Source organism: Archocentrus centrarchus, chromosome 7 (assembly GCF_007364275.1).
Source record: "Archocentrus centrarchus isolate MPI-CPG fArcCen1 chromosome 7, fArcCen1, whole genome shotgun sequence".
Classification (NCBI taxonomy): Eukaryota; Metazoa; Chordata; class Actinopteri; order Cichliformes; family Cichlidae; genus Archocentrus; species Archocentrus centrarchus.
Genome location: NC_044352.1, coordinates 8,932,991 through 8,941,898, shown reverse-complemented (window position 1 = coordinate 8,941,898; position 8,908 = coordinate 8,932,991). Strand labels below are relative to the sequence as shown.

At 41.3% G+C, this 8,908-nt stretch overlaps 1 non-coding gene across 1 annotated transcript; it reads left to right on the top strand.

The window, feature by feature from the left end:
- Positions 1–1,150: 1,150 nt before the first annotated feature.
- On the top strand, positions 1,151–1,223 carry trnak-cuu (transfer RNA lysine (anticodon CUU)). Its single transcript has one exon. It is a non-coding gene; the product is annotated as a tRNA-Lys (tRNA).
- Positions 1,224–8,908: the final 7,685 nt, after the last annotated feature.

The window sequence follows — 8,908 nt, the reverse complement described above, 5'->3', positions numbered from 1 at the left end:
CTAGAGGCAACCACTAAGTTCATGTATTGATGATTTGGTCTTTAGTTCTATTGGTTAAACTTAACTGTAAGAGGCTTGTGAGGCATGTAGTAATATCATGAAGAATGTCATCATTAAGACAGGCAAGCCTGTGTGTACATTTATGGCCCTCCACACACAGAGTCCCATCCATGAATCGCTACCTTATCACAGTGGAGGCATTTATGTGCCCTCGTGATTCTAGGACAGGGGTGGGCAATCCCAGGCCTCGAGGGCCAGTGTCCTGCAGGTTTTCGATGTGTCCCTGATCCAACACACCTGAATCAAATAGCTGAATTACCTCCTCAGTATGCAGTCAAGTTCTCCAGAGTCCTGCTAATGACTTCTATATGTGATTCAGGTGTGTTGGCTCAGGAACACATCTAAAACATGCAGGACACTGGCCCTCAAGGCCTGGAGTTGCCCACCCCTGTTCTAGGAGCTATGTTGTTAGGTGTAATTTGCCCCTGGTACAGTCTCCCAAGGCAAATTGGTTCTAGGTGAAGAGCTACACTGTGATTCACAAGACCCTTATAGAAGAGACAGTTCAGTTCAATTCAATTTTATTTATATAGCGGCAAATCACAACAAACAGTCGCCTCAAGGCACTCTATATTGTAAGGTAAAGACCTTCAATAATTACAGAGAAAACCCAACAATCGAAACAACCTCCTATGAGCAGCACTTGGTGACAGTGGGAAGGAAGAACTCCCTCTTAACAAGCAGAAACCTCCAGCAGAACCAGGCTCAGGGAGGGGCGGCCATCTGCCGTGACTGGTTAGGGTTCAAGGGAGAGAGACAGGACAAAAGACAAGCTGTGGAAGAGATCCAGAGATTAATAATAATTAGTGATTAAATGCAGAACAGTGTATAAACACAGAGAGTTAAAAGAGGTGAGTGAACAAGAAACACTCAGTGGATCATGGGAACCCCCCCAGCAACCTAGGGCTATTGCAGTAGGGAGGGAGGGTTAAGGGTCACCTGATCCACCCCTAACTATAAGCTTGATCAAAAAGGAAAATTTAAGCCTAATCTTAAAAATAGAAAAGCTGTCTCCCAAATCAAAACAGGAAGCTGCTTCCATAGAGGAGGTGCCTGAAAGTTGAAGGATCTGCCTCCTACTTCATACACAGCCCGGCTAGCTCAGTCGGTAGAGCATGAGACTCTTAATCTCAGGGTCGTGGGTTCGAGCCCCACGTTGGGCGCAAGGTTTTTAGAAAGGAATTTATCTTACTGTACATTTTGTATAATGACAGTAAGTGTTCTATTCCATTCTACTCTCAAGTGTCCTAGGAACCACAAGTAATTCAGCAGTTTGAGAGCAAAGTGCTCCATGGGGATAATATGATGCTCTGACGGGGTGTGATTAGTCAAGACCTTGTATATAAGAAGAAGCATTTTAAAATCAAATGTAATTCTGGATTTAACAGCGAGCCAATGAAGAGAAACCAATATGGGAGAAATATGGAGCTAAATCGGGGCCATAAAGTTTGTTCAAAAAAAAAATTTTGAAACTGAAAAATTATTTTGAACCTGAAAAAAAAATTTAAACAGGAAAAAAACAGTTTTGCAACTGAAAAAAAATAGTTTGAAAATGAAAAAAAGTTTTGCAACTGAAAAAAAAAACATGTAAGACTAAAGAAAAAATTTTCAAAACTACTTTTCAGATTCAAGGTTATTTTTTGCACTTTCAGATTTTTGTTTCGCAGTTTCAGACTTTTTTTTTCCGAGTTCAAACTTTTGGCCCTGTTTTGGCGTGGGGGGCGGAGCCTCAGATGACGGGGGTGTGGAATCATGACTGACAGTTCAGCACAGTGGCTGAACAACATAGTCCCAGCTGTTGCATTCAGGGACCGTGGGAACTGGAAATGTCTCTAACGCATCATCAGTGTGTGGAGGAGGTGCCTCTCCCTCCGGCGGAGGTCAGGGAGGATCAGGAACGTATGCAGGAACGTACTCAGACAGGACGTAAACTGGAATATTCGCAGAGACTCTGACAAGACACATAAGGAGACTGAGACAATAAATACACAAGGTAATGAGGAAAGGGGAAGCAGGAGGAGAACACAGCTGAAACTAAACACAGAAGTAGATTAGACAAGGGAAGTAAAACTAAATACAAGACACATGAGACAAAAGCCTATCAGAATAAGACAGGAAAATAACTAGCAACCAAGACTAAGACATGTGAATAACACAAGACAGGAGACTTGGCACAGGAGGAATACTTAAGGAAAACCTAACTAAGCAAATGATAACAAGATTAAATATACTTAAGAAAATATGCAAGACAAAATATAACCCCCAACAAAACCAAGAATCAAAAGAACATTTATAAAACAAAGCTTGAAAGTCAAAAATAACTCAAATTGCTGGGCAAACTGTCCCAGGACCATAATAACATTGTTCTTGCTTTTGAAAGATTCTGTCAAATCCTAAGTACCATTTAAAGAAAAACAACATCCTAAATATACAACTATGTGCTTACATACAAATGCTATTTTTTTACCTGCTGTCTCAATGGTGCCCCAGCGTGTGCTGGGAATAGGGACCTGGTTTTGAGTTACTGCTGGGAAAACAAGTCTAGTATGAGTCCAACAGGTGATGGGCTTGATGGAGTGGCTTGTCATAACACTGCTGTGCTCCACCACTGCAGGCCTGCTCCTGGAAATTAATTACACATCAGGGGTGACTTCAGAAAATTATTTATAGCCCATCTTGGGGGTTTTAGTGGAAAGGGGAGCTCAGAGAGAGTGGAAGTATCGGCAAACTGCTCCACTGGACACTGACCTACATCCCTTTGACTTGTGGACTAAATAAAGTGTGAGGTCATTTAAAGTTTGACTCTTTAAGGGCCTGCTCTGCATCTGTGAGCTGCTGTCAAGTTTTAAATGCTGGCAATCAGTAACAGATAACAGATCAGTTCAACCAAATGAACAGGAGGTTAAGCTGGCTAATGCTCTGGAATGCTGAGTGGGGTCTTACCTTCCTTTTGGATTATTTTTAGTTCATGTTCATTCAAGTTCATGCTCCATATAATTCACTGAAATCCAAGCCAAGCAGAATAAATGTATTTATCGGTTAATGCATTTTTTTTCTCTCCAGGATTCAGATCCAAAAGACTTCAGTGCAGGCATGCAGAGCCACCTGAGCTATGTAAACTGGCAAAGATAGAAGATCATGCACTATAAAAAAAAAGGGCAGACTGAGAAGGTCATAATACTGCTGAATGTCAATTTGAGCTCCTTCTTCTCTCTTTAATGACCGCACACTCCCAACTGCTCCCAGAGAAAATGTTATGGTTCAGCACTTCTGTGAGATGTGATGGGTTTCCCACCAGTACCCCTAAAGGGAATTGCAAAGAAATCAGATTAACAGGGATCTTCATCTGTCTGGGGTTGTAAGAGTTAACAGAGACTGATGAGGCATTCCTGAAAAACATCAGAGGACGCTGCTGTGATCTTGGTACAGATTTACTCCACTCCCATGTCAGACAGCATCCTGGGAGCTGATAAAATATTTCAGTAGAAACCCAAAACGCCTTTCCCTGAGATTAAACTCCAGGGAGGAGAGCGCAAGAGTTATGGAAAGACACGAGGACCTGAAACTGCTATAAATCCCAGGCATAGTAACATGAACTGGGGAGCAGCGACATGCCTAATGAATATGTCCTGATCTGCTTCACTTCACTCTCGAGTGCCTTTTCCCACAGGCCACCACTTTTCCCTTCAGGTAATAGCTAAAGCGCTGAGAGTAATTATTGACAGCACAAAGACGTATAAATAGATGCAATCAGTGTACCTCTTCCTGGCACGATGAAACAAAGTGAAATGTGCGTAGTGGGCACAGACTTCTCCAGGATGTTTTGGCTACTGTATGTAAGCGGATATGCTCATTGTGTGCTGACTCCTTTCTGAGCAGACACCATGGCTTCCATCCCAGTGAGTGATGGGTAAACCCCATATTTTATATCCTTGGCCAAAAGATTTTCCCCCTGTTTTTCCACTACTGGAGTGTTTCCCTCTTTAAAGGATTGGTTTAGTTCAAGTACCCTTTAAAGTTGAAATTCAAAGTCTCATTTGACCTACTGCTCGTCCCGGCAGTGGCATGACAAAAATAAAGGAATGAACTGCTGAAGGGGATCCAAAAGCGACAGCTGTGGTTTTATTTGTCCAGATTTCCATTTCGGAAATTTCGGACTCCATCCAAACACAGCACCTTGGCTCTTTCAAGCAATCTATTTGCTTGGCTTCATATTTAGCATATCAGAATGTGTGGTATCTGCTTGTATATATTATCAGTACACATGGGCATTTATACTGTTTAACAGTTTTTGAAAAATGAAAAGTCTATAAATACATAAATATGAAAAACTGTTGACTTCCTTTGTATTGGGATGAAAGTAAAATAACTGGGGAAATTAAAATCAAAGCTATTTCCATGATAAGCCGAGTTATGTATTCATGGTGAACTGACCTTTTAAAAAGCACTTTGACTAAATCATACCCTCACACACATGCACGCACACACACACAGAAATGCACACATCTCTGGGCTCCTGCACTCTGTGTTGGGTGTCACCAGATTAGAGGGTTTGTGTGGTTCAGCCTCTGACCCTGCAGGGCTCTCTTTGCCTTCAGGCTCCTTCATTAGGCCCCTGCAGAGTGTGAGCACTCACCCGGGGAGGGGAGGTCGTCTCTCAGCTTTTTACTAATCACCGTCTCCCTTCCTGAGCAGGCAGACCCCCCTCACCAGCAGCTGGCAGGTGAATCAACGCACTCTTTGTCAAATCACCTGAAAGCCTGTTTCCTCTCTCTACTACTTATTTTTTGTAGATGTGTTTGATTATAGGATAAAAGCTAGTGAGTCAGAGAATTGTCTTTGTTGGTTTTAAACTAGCAGATAAATAAGCAGAAGGAATAGGACTACATTTAAGAGAACGATAAAGGAAGCATTGTGGAACTGCACATGGCGGGGCAGGCCAGGGAAGGACATTGAGGGGGTGGGGGGGTGGAGATGTGTGATAAGAGTGATATGATAATGTAGAAGGTTTAGGAGCCCTTACAGTTAACGCTTGTCTTTAAATCACTGTCAGAGCAGGGTGTGACCCATATTAATGAAGGAGGCGTGTTATAGCCCCAAGCTGTGCTAATGAGGGTGCCCGCTGCTTTATCCGAGCATGCATGCATTTGCATGTGGAGGAGGTTGTGGGAAATTTGGAGCCACAGAGTCAGAAAGTCTATGGAATCTGGGTAGAAAAAGTCAAACTAAGAAAAATGTTCCACATCTGAAGAAAAAAATCATACAAAAACTCAAAAGTGGAAGTAAGAATGCGTGTGTTTCATCTGGATGGCTGGATCAAGCAGTTTTAATACTTATTTGCAGCCATTAAGCAAATTGACATTATTGGTTAGCTCATTCCAGAAGACTGGAATGAGCAGGCAAAGCACTTTTAAAGTTAAATAATTAACACAAGTTATCCTCTTGAGTTAATCTATAAAACACTTAATGTGTGAAAGCATTAGAGCTGCTGGTAATAGCCTAGATTTTATTGTGTTAATATGGGCAAAGCTGGGCTAGCTGTTTTCTACTGTCTAATTCAAGAAAGCTAATGTTTGCCCCAGAGTGTTGAATTGTTGCTTTAAATAATGACTCTTGGGTATTCCTTGAGCCTTCCCTTCATTTACATGTCTTTAATTCTTCTAAAGGAAGTGCCCCCCCCTTTTTTTATGACAACACTTTCTCTGGATGCCTATAGTTGATGTTTGGAAACCTGGCTCTGTATAAAGTTGACACAGGCAGCATAGCAGCATGTCTAAGACATACACGTGCATCTATCTTATCAATCTATTCTTTTAAGTGCACACATACTGATGATAAGAGGCTTTTTTTCATTGTGACACTGTGGATGCTTTTTGTGGCCCCTCTGTGGATCACCTGTGGGAATGCCTTTCTGTCAGATCAGTCTGTCATTTTCCATGACTAAGTCAATCTGTTATTGACTTTGCAAGTATGTTTGAAAGACAACTAGAATGGAAGAAATTCTGCAGCCTAACAGTCATGACCAAAAGCCCTTGAAATTACAATCTCTTTTCAAAACACAGTTGCAGCATGTAACTCCCTGTAAAACCACAGCTTGTTTGTGTTGCATCAGTGATGTTCGACTCAGCAGTCGCCTCACTGAACAGATGTCTCTTGAACTTGATTTTCACATAGTAGAAGTGAGTAGAAAGAGAGTCACAGACAGAAGACACAGATTCAGTTCTTCATTTTCTGCGGCAACATTTCCTCATCTGTAAGGACTCTTTATGACTTAAACCCTTTAACAATACATGCAATTGTTTCATTAACAGATGATGTAAATGTATAACTTTTTATGTTGTAAACACAAGGAAAGAAATTATGGGCCACCCTCAGATAATTGCAATGCGATGAATAAAGATCCGGATCCCAGGACTGGAGAACAATCATGTTCTCATGAGTACAGCTTGACTTGCCTTTAGTTCCTCTGGTATGTGGGGTGAGAAAGAGGTCGCTGCCAGTGAATCATTTCATATTCCTTTTTGGTTCTTTACAAAGATGCACATGTTTGTCCTGATATCACCTCAGATCTTTTACTCATCAAGAACTTCAGAGAGATGGGAGCACCTGGCAGACTGAGGCCACAGGAACCAGATGGTACCTGTGGAATTCAGCCTCCTCCACTGTTACAGGGTTGTGGACCCTCCAAACACCTGGATATAGTCTGGGCATAGAGTCACACTGTTTGCCAGAAAATGTCTGGCTTTGACTGTTTGTCTGAAGTTTTGTCAGACTGACATGTGTTGAGTGAAAAAAAATAAATAAATAAAAATCACGTCTTCAGAAGCTTCTGCAGTTTTCCAGTAGAGCCATGGATCAAACAGACTTCTTTAACTCAGAACAGAATGATTTATGAATAGTTTCCAATGTGTTTTGTATCAAACTATCTCAGCTTTCACAGTTAAAAGGCCCCAATACCTTACATGCACTGAATTTACCTCATTTCTTTTTTGCTAAGCATGTGGTGGCTTTAATTGGCTGCAGGAGGTTTGCCTGACATGACTGCCGTGGAAATAGCACATTATGAGCAGAGGAAAGCCTTACTCATACAGCGCACACATAGAAGTCTCCATAGCTGTGTCATCAATGAGCAGGGCTCTCAGCTGAGAGAATGAGCTCTCCACAGCCAGTAAATGACTCCACCCAGCTGGTCTCTGTTGTCCTCATCCAAAAACTCCCCTCTGCACCTCATACTAACATCATCTACATCGCCTGCACCACAACTGAGAGACATGGAAGCAATTAGGAACAAGCACAGAAACATATTGTATAGGCAGGGTAAAGTCAAATCTGAGTTTCCTAACAAAAGCTTTGGCTCCATTTTAGCCTGCAAGTGCACTGATCACTGATTCATGAAGCTGTCAGGAGCGGTGTAAAGGAAAACGGAAACTTTTTATGAATGTCTTTTTCCAAAAACGGGTGGAAATACCCATGTGGAAAAGAAACAGAAAAAAAACCAAACTTGTTGACAAGTTCTTTTTAAACCCTTTTAAAACATTTATCATACATGACTTACTTCAAAAAGAGCCCCCTTTTGCATTCTTGTCATACAACATAATGCTTACTTGATTCATACTTCATATAATTATTTTGACTGATAAAGATGGGATTGTGCTTCTTTCCTGACTAAATCACGGTATGAGCCATATTAATCTTACGGGTCATGCAACAACATACAAAATAATTTTTTTCAGTTTCTTTTGATTACAGGTTGGGTTTATAGTCTTTAAATACAAAGAATCACATTAATGACCCAGGTCATGGATTTTGGAAAAACAGACAAGACAAGAAAAGATTGATGAAGGTTTCTATCAGTTTGGATTATGGAAATCGAGGATTTACATTTTTGGAGTTACACTCGATTAGCTGATGAAAGATCCTAATATTTCAGACTCTGTTGAACTCATCCTAAATTCACGTTCTTTGAGGTCCCCTAGCATTATGGACACGCACTGTTCAATTGCTCCAGTACCCCTCTAAAAACAGCATACACGAGGTTCCATATGTTTTAGCTGGTTAAATGATAGCCTAAAGTGTGTCTTAAAACCAGTGTGAGGTCCATACTTTACATAAAAATTCAAAACCTCTGGGTTTGCCTGATTAACAGATTTTACAATTGTGTTTTTGTTACTGGGGGGGTTAATTTAATTTCAGCAGTTGATTCTCAGATGTCAGAGCAGTTTGGATATAACTAAAAGACATTTTTCCAAACCAGTCAGTTCAAATAATTTCTGAATCCAGATGATTTTTTAACCACTTCATGCAACATTTCCTCTGATCCTTCCATCAAACCAGTGCTTTTCTTTCTTGTTACTCTGTTCTTCCACCCAGGCGGAGGTCATTATCATTCATATGGGGTATTACATAGTCAACAAGGTATTTCTTCCAAGAGTAAACCAACTCCTTAGTGACTGTGGTTCTGCCAGATCCTGATGAGCGGAAGTGGATCTGTCCAAAAAAGCTGGGCACGCCCACGACAGCAGCTCCTCAGAGAGTCCAGCTCTTCTTGTTACTCATGGAAACCAACATGTTAATACACACAACTTTTGCTATGAGACTCAAACGTTCCGGGTTGTCCATGTCCCCCTGTTTACAGGGGTGGGACAGTGGGGGGGCAGCTATGGGTTTGTGCAGTCTTTACAGTGTGCTTGTGTTGGTCAAAATGAGAGAGACAGACTGAGGGATGGGAACCTTCTTGTAAAAGAGATTTTTTTTTTTTTTACCCTAACAGCTCCTGTACCTAGGCAAAATATACACAGAGATCTGTGCCAAATCACTAATAAAAACCAGGCACATGGTTCATGAAGAG